Genomic DNA, 8798 nt, shown 5'->3' on the forward strand with positions numbered 1-8798 from the left:
TTTATTTATTGTAGTATTTCCACCTCCCTTTCCACCGGGATTCCAACTGCACATTAGTTAAACATGTCTTACATTGTGATACTGATTTAGGTGGTCTGCTTATTTTCTTCAATCTCTCTTGTCTCCCTCTATCATTCTTGATAATTTCTAGAAATCAGTCTTTATGGTCACTCATTCTTTTCTGTCCATTCTGCTGCTAAATTCATCCAGTTAATTATTTCAGGTATTCTATCTTTCACTTTCAATATTTCTACTTGGATTTTCTTTTCCATTGTTCCTCTTTCTCTGCTGAGATTCCCCATTTTCTCAGTCATTTTGGACATATATTTCTTTTCCATCTGAAGAATATTATAATGGCTGTTACAAACAATTACTTTGTCTGGTAGTTCTAACATCTGGATCCTCTTGATGGAAAGCGGGGCTGGTCTGTCTTCTTTCTTGAGAATGTTTCCCATATTCCTTGTTCATTGAATGTTGAGTAACTGTGGATTTTGTCCTGAATATTGGAAATGTTATTTTGTGGTTATTGGGGACCCTATTCATTTATGTGACTCGTGTGTGTGTGTGTGTGTGTGTGTGCTTTGCCAGATAATTGTTTTTGTTAAGGAAGCAGGTGGCTAAGAGAGCCAGAGTGTCACCATTTTAAAATCAACTCCATCTTAAAATTAGCAAGGCACATTTCTTGCCAGTCATGACCCACGTCAGATGTTTATAGTTGAGGAAACAGCTTCAAGATACCTACAAGGACACACTCCTACAACAACAGAAAGTCCAGATGTCCCAATACCCATAACAATATACGCTTAATCATCTTGCTTCTTTTACCACACTCAGTGACTTGTCTTAAATTTGTTCCTGAGCAGGATCCAAGAACCCTCTCTTGAGGTCTGGATCAAGACCTCTTTTTCTGGGTAACACTTTCACTAGACTCCAAATGCCTACACAGTTTCTGAATGACAGACAAAATCTCAACCTAGTTACTTCAATTGGGTCTGAGATGATTTGTCTCTGAATTGTTCATGCATGTGTCAGCTAGAGAGTTGAGAGAAATTTATATGCAGAATTTAGGGCTCCTTGGGTGTGAATATTTTCATTTTGGGATGTACCCCTTCACTTTCCAAAGAGTATCGTTTTCCAAATTCTTCAATTTCTTCTGACTAGAAAAACCATAGGATTTCTATTGGAATTTTAGCTGAAGTGTTAACTGTGCTGTGTTTTCTGGCTCAAATCTGTAAGAATGGAAAACTCAAACTTGTGGATTGTTTTATCCATGTGTCAATTTCCCTCCAAAATCAGCCTGCTTTTATTTACTTTCTTCTGACTTCAGATAGTTGATTTGTGTCTCTTCCCTAAATTTTATTCTTGTTACCTGAGCATTTGTTGGTGCAATATGGGCTTCACTGGACACACAGAAGTGAAATTCCTGAACTGGGGTTCTACAGAATATGATACTTAGGTAAGCAAAAATCAGAGAGTGATGAATTACACACAAGAGAAATATGCCTATCAGAGATTCTGGAGCACATTCAAGTATGCTCCATGTGCAATGAAAGAAATATGGTGGCCCACTTTGGTTTAATACAAATGGGAAGCTAGATACTAAGGCTGGAAGAAAATCATGCCCTTAGAATTGTCAGCGGCAAGTGGCTATGTTGGGTCTTGTCCAATGGCTGAAAATTAGAGCTGGGAGGTCAGATAAACTGACTGTGAATCTTCATAATACCTGTCATGGTCCTGGAGAACAAACACCAAGAATTGTATCATAGAGAAGAGACCATGATGATTGAGATGGGGAAGCATAATGGAACAGATCTTTTTAACTAACATAAGGAATATTGAGGGGCACTGATAAAATGGAGTAAGAGCGCATCAACTGATGAATGGATAAACATAATGTGATACATTTATTCAGTGAAATTTTATTTGGGAATAAAAAGAAAGACGCACTGATGCATGGAACATCATGGATACACCTTGAAAATATCACACCAACTGAAAAAGACAGTCAATATAGGGCACCCATTGGACAAATCCATTTATATAAAATGGAAGAAACAGAAGAAAAGGTAAATGGCTTTCTCTTCATTTTCTCTCACATTGACATTTTGCAGAATAAAACTCTGTATATTTACTCTTATCTGGACATCTGTTTCTCAGGGGATATGGGATAAGGCAAGAATCCATCCAAATATCCTAAAGTTTTCATACCAGCATCATGGCAGTTTCTTTCTCTGGATGCCATGGCCCTATGCCATCACTCTTCATTTATTTATCTGTCTTTCTTATTAGATTTCAAGATCTTTCAAACCAGGAAGCTTTCTTATTCTTCAAGCCTACTACTCTATGTGACACAGTACTGATGCTTAAAAACTGTGGAAAGAATAAGTTTCCACATCCTCACCAGCGTTTATGAAATTTACTCTTATGCAAACAGTCTGCCAAGTTTGCATAAGAGTAAATTTCACAAACGCTGGTGAGGATGTGGGGAAAAAAAGGACCACTTTTACACTGTTAGTGGGAATGTAAATTAGTATAGCCACTATGGAAAACAGTCAGGTGGTTCGTCAAGAAACTACAAATAGAACTACCATATGATTCAGCAATCTTATCACTGGGTATATACCCAAAAGAAAGGAAATAAGTATATCGAAGAGATATCTACAGTCCTATGTTTACTGAAGTACTATTCATGATAGCTAAGACATGGAATCAAGGTAAGTGTCTAGCAACAGATAAATGGATAAAGAAAATGAGGCACATATACACAATGAAATTTATTCAGCCAAAAAAATAATAAAATATTGTTATTGGCAAGAACATAGACGGAACTGAAGGACATTATACAAAGTGCACAGAAAGAAAATTTTGTATATTCTCACTCATATGTGGGAACTAAATTTTTTTAATTGAACTCATGAAGATAGAGAGGAAAATGATGGTTGCCAGGGGCTGGGGAGAGGAATAATGAGGAGGGGAGGATAAAATGGGGATGGTTAATGGTTGCAAAAACAGCAGTTAGATAGAAGGAATAAAATCTAGAGTTCAGTAACACAATAGGGTGACTATACTTAACAATAATTTATTGTATATTTCAAAATAACTAAAGGAGTGTAATTGGAATGTTCCCAACACAAAGAAATAACAAATGCTTGAGGTGACGGACACCTCAATTACTCTGATGTGATCATTACATGTTGTATGCTTGTATCAAAATATCACATGTACCCCATACATATATATGACATTTGTATACCCATAATAACTAAAAACAAAAAAATTAAGAGAAAAACAGTAAATTATAATAATGCCTGGTTAATTTCAGAGTCAACTGTCCCTCTCTATGAATCACTGTCATAACACCTAAAAATTCAGATTCAAAGTGTGCTCTCTATTTGTATGTCACTTGTATCATTCTCAGTTAGTGACCTCTGCAGATACTGCAATGCTTCTCATTATAGGCCATTGTTTGTGTGTGTGGCTATTTAAACCACTTAAGGCCTTTTTTTTCCATGTGATTTGAGGGTGAAACATGAAGTGTACTATATCAGCTTCACTACTCCTCTTTTCTCATAGTGGGAATAGCTTAATAAAATAAGTCATCTGTTCAAAGTGGGTGATATCTTCAGGAATGCCACAAATGTGGTAACAAGAAAATTAGGAACTGAATTGCTATTGCAATTCTAGTCAATATTTTCCAAATGTTAGTGAGCATATAGTCTCCCTAGAAATCTACATTAGGAGAAATAATAGTTAAAATATTAGCCATAGACATAATAATAAATTGATTCTTTTCGTTACAACAAAGAATGAATCATAATTTGTCCTAGGTAGTCCATGAGTAGTTTGAAGGAAATGTAGCTTCTGCTAACTATATTAGATAATTTACCTCCAGCTCCTATATTTCTACTGCCTAGATTCAGGAGAATGTGGTTGTACATTAAAACGTACCTGTACTCCTTTATGAAATAAAATACATTGTGTCAATCCACATAATTACTGTGCTGTTTGGCTCAAAGATTTTGTGATGATCATAGAGAAAAATACAGCTCATTTCAAATAGTGTTAACTTCTCTAACAAATGTACATATGCAGGATGTTTTAAGGAATAAATTTTGCTTCTAGTTATCTCGATGTGCCTAACAAGGTCAGAGTGTTATTTTTTAATTATAATGAAAGAAATCTCAATCTTGAACTGTATTCACACAGTGTCAGATTATAGAAAATTGAGCTCATCATGAGACACTCTCTCTTATTTTATAAACCAGCATTGTTGGCTTTGTGGGCATATATATTAAAAATGAGTATTCTCTTGTGGGTTATATTTAATAATATCTTTAATCACAAAGTCTCTGTTAGCTGAAAGATTCCAAAGTGAGCTTTTACGATATAAAGCCATTTTTTTCCATATGGAACCAAAAACTAAATGTCAAAAAAAAAAAAAAAAAAAAGAAAGAAAGAAAAGAAGTTCTTGGTAAGATAACCCTAAGAATAATTTACATGACAAAATGTTTTTTTTTATCAAAGACCTGAGGAGCAATGCCACCTGATGAACTGTGTGTCTTTGGCATTAGGCTTTATCTGTCACTTATTCTAAGAAACATTTTCATGACCTTACAGATCATCATAGATACTAGAAAATAATCAATAAAATCTCACATATTTCATAACTTTTAGAATTCCATTTTTTAAAATCACATAGATGTCATGAATATAAACCATTTGCCTTCCAATTGCAATGCCTGCATGATGCTGAATGGCCCTGCTATTAAAAGCAGAACAAAGTGTTAATTCTGAGTGAACTCCATGCACATTGCAAATGCCTCTATCTGGTAATTTCCAAAATTTCTTCTTTTAGCTTTTTATCAACATGCTTCAGGCATTACTTTATCCAGGAGATTTTCCAGAAATTGCTCACTTTCTTTGAAAAACAGAAAAAATATTTTTTTTCCAATTGAAGAATTTCTGAGTACAAATGTGGAGTGTCCCTCTGTGCTGCAGCCTTTCTTATATCATGGCACTTCCACCTCATAATAATTTAACTCCTGAGAAAGTCATCTGGCTTCAGATGCATGAAGGTAGGAAATAAAATGAAGGAGGAGGAAAAGGTAGGTCAGGAAGAAATGGGGGAAAAAATAAATAAGCCAAACTCAAGCAAGCTTTCAGTAATAACAAATAATGATTATCAGACAGCAAAAGCAGTTATGCGGGTGCTAAAAGTAGAACATAAGTAACATGATATTTTATTTAAAGAGTCATCATGCTTTGTAGAATGCTTAATAATTACGTTGTTCCCATAATTCACACTTAACCTTGCAATTACTTTTCTATAAAGTATCACCTACTATAAATCTGTGATAGTGTATCTTTTTGGCCATTTTCTTTTCACATGCCAATTCACATATTTAAGTTAATCTTATAATAAAATAGTATTATACTTTTTTCTAAAATTGTTCCATCATTACTAAGGATTTTGAATTTAATACCATTTGTTCCTAATGACATTCAAATTAATCTGTTTTGACCTATTATTTTATCCTTCAATGGATAGCCACCTTAACATTTTCTTCCTTTAATTCTTTGTTTAACATATATCGAAAGAAGAGGGGGTAGGGTCTTGCCATTGTATAATCATTGAACTTCTGTATGCTAGTTAATGGTTAAATATGCAGCTACAAGATTTAGTGACATATTAGAAGAAGAAAAGCAGTTTAAATTATAACATCCATACTTTAAAGCCACCATTATAGGACCACATAAATATATCTGACCTATTTCCCAATGAAAAATTAGAAAGTAGAGTTAATAAAAATATTATAAAACTTTAGAATACACAGTCAGCAAAATAAGAAGACAGTAGTAGAGTTAGATTGAAAAGCAATCATATACATTTGAGTTGTACAATGTGATGCATTGCTACATGTATATATTGTGAAATGATTAGCACAATCAAGTTAATTAACACATCTATCACCTCACATAGTTAGTGCTTGTGTGTGTGTGTTTGTGTGTGTGTGTGTGTAGTGATGACACTTAAGATACACTCTCTTAGTACACTTCAAGTATATAATACAGTATTGTTCACTATCATCACCATACTGTACATTGGGTCTCCAGAACCTGTCCATCTTTTATAATAACTAAAAGTGTGTACCCTTTGACCATCATCTCCCCAATTCTCCCACTCCCCAATCCTAGTAACCATCATTGTACCTTCTGCTTTTATGCGTTCAACTTTTAAAATTCCACACATCAGAGAGATCATGCAGCATTTGTCTTTCTCCACCTGACTTTATTAGATTTGCATAATGCCTGGTTGCACATGACAGGATTTACTAAAAGTGCTAGAATATCTTTTGATAAGCCAGTTTGAGGTGTAAATGGAATGCATAGATTGCCTTCCTATGGGACATATGGACTCCAACTAGAATAATATCTGATCATGGTCAAACACTACAGCTATTGTTGCTATAGAAATTCAGGAAATTGGAATTAAACATGATGACTTCTCTGCCTTGCATAGAAATGGACCTTGCTATGTGATCCACCCTCAGGTAAGGAATCAACCATAGAAGTCTGCTAATCTGTGAGCTCAGCTTTTGTACTGAACATAGGATGTCTGCCTGTTGATCATTACATTGTCATCATTGTCATCATCACTGTCCTTATTGCCATCATCATCATCACCATCATCCCCATCACTATCATCATCATTATCACTATGACTATCATCGTCATCATCACAATAATTATCATCACCATCACCATCCACCATCATTATCATCATCCCCATCACCAGCCTCACCATCACCATCTTCTCCATCACTGTCATCGTCATAATCATCATCACCATCATTGCCATCATCATCACCATTACTATCATCATTATCATCATTGCCATAACTATCATTAGCATCACAATCATTATCACCATCACCATCATCATCACATTATTGCCATCACCATCATCATCACCATTATTATCATCACAATCATCAGCAGCCATCATCACCATCATCATCATTATCACTATCATCATTGTCATCCCCATTATTATCACTATCACCACTATCATCACAATCATCACCCATCATCACTATCACCATCATCACCATCATCACCATCACCACTATCATTATCACAATCATCATCACCCATCATCACCATCACCATCATCACCATCATCATTATCATCACCATCATTATCATTATGATCACCATTATTATCATAAGCATCATCATCATCACCATCATCATTATTGCCATCACCATCATCATCACCATTACCATTAACATCATCACAATCATCATCATCACCCAACATCACCATCACAATCATCACCATCACCACCATCATCACAATCATCAGCAGCAGGAGCACCATCACCATCATCATCATCATTATTGCCATCACCATCATCATCACAATCATCATCACCCACCATCACCATCATCGTCACAATCATTATCATCATCACTTGTGTATCTTTTACTGTTGACAAAATGTTTTTATATGTGTTCTTACTTGAAATGAATTTCATTAATTTCTGTCTTCAAGAAATTGTCTGTAAAATGGATAGACAAATTGAGATAGAAACACGAGCAGTAAACAGGAGTTAAGTGCTTGACTATGCTATAGAAAAATGCTGGATAGGGAAGATGGAGCATTTTAGCATCAGGAAAAAACTGGAGACATCAGAAAGCAAACTTATTGGAGAAGTGGGATCCTGAAATGCATTCACTGATTCAACAAATAATTTTTGAGTGCCCGTTTTATTCCAAGTTGTGTGACAGTTGTGAGGGGCTGCAAAGATGTATGAGTTAAAAGCTTCATCTTCAAAAGAAACACGCCAGGTAGGAGAAAGAAAGATAAGCAAATAATGTGATTATTGTCTTACTTAGGCTTCCCTTAACAGTGGCGAGAAAAGCTTGTGGGTGGATACTTTAGCTACGAATGTAGTTCCAGGAAGAAAGCATCTAGAACAAAGAAAATAAAACAGAACACCCAGTATAAGAATGCTTCATTGACTCATTCACCTCCAGAAAAGCACATGTTCAATCCTGTCAGGGACCTTCGGAAAAGCCTCTGAAATACACCTTAGAACTGTCCATCTGGGACAGCAAAGGGGAAAGTCACTTATTTTACAACTCATGGTACTCAGTGGCCAAGGGTGATATCATGGACACTATGATTTGTGGCTGCCCATATATCTCATGCTGAAATGTCAAGGAAGCCCTGAGCCAAGCAGCATGGAAGGTTGTTGTCCAATTATACTTGTGTAAAGCACCACACAGAAGTGATGGCATAAGAGTTGGAGAAGAAAGGCTGTTGGGGAACATAAAAGACTTCAATACAACGCCTCTGCAGAAGTCTTCCTTTCCTACTCTAATAACAACAAAATTTCAAACAAACGTATATGGTTTGATAAAGCCAATAACATTTATTTGATACATTTTGAAATTTAGTTTCACTTTGCCTTGACAGATAACCACACAATACGTATTCTCTAAGATAAAAATACTTTCACTGGCTTTCTAAGATTGGAATGTTATGAAATTAACCAGACACTCATTCTGTTTGCATATTCCACAATTTACTTTCAAAATAAGCAAATTTGTGACGTATGCCCTGAACAAAGTTTTATTAATTTTTTAACAAAATATAATTTGAGTTTAACAATACTGAAATGAGAATTTTTAGAGTGTTTTCTTAGATGAGTATTCCTCACTTCTTAAAGGATCACCTTTTTATTTCAAATCAGAAACATGTCTTTAAATAATATAAGATTATTTTGCAAGGA

This window comes from Aotus nancymaae, unplaced genomic scaffold (assembly GCF_030222135.1).
Source record: "Aotus nancymaae isolate 86718 unplaced genomic scaffold, 86718_ANA_hifiasm-v0.15.2.pri h1tg000058l, whole genome shotgun sequence".
In the NCBI taxonomy this organism is placed as follows: domain Eukaryota; kingdom Metazoa; phylum Chordata; class Mammalia; order Primates; family Aotidae; genus Aotus; species Aotus nancymaae.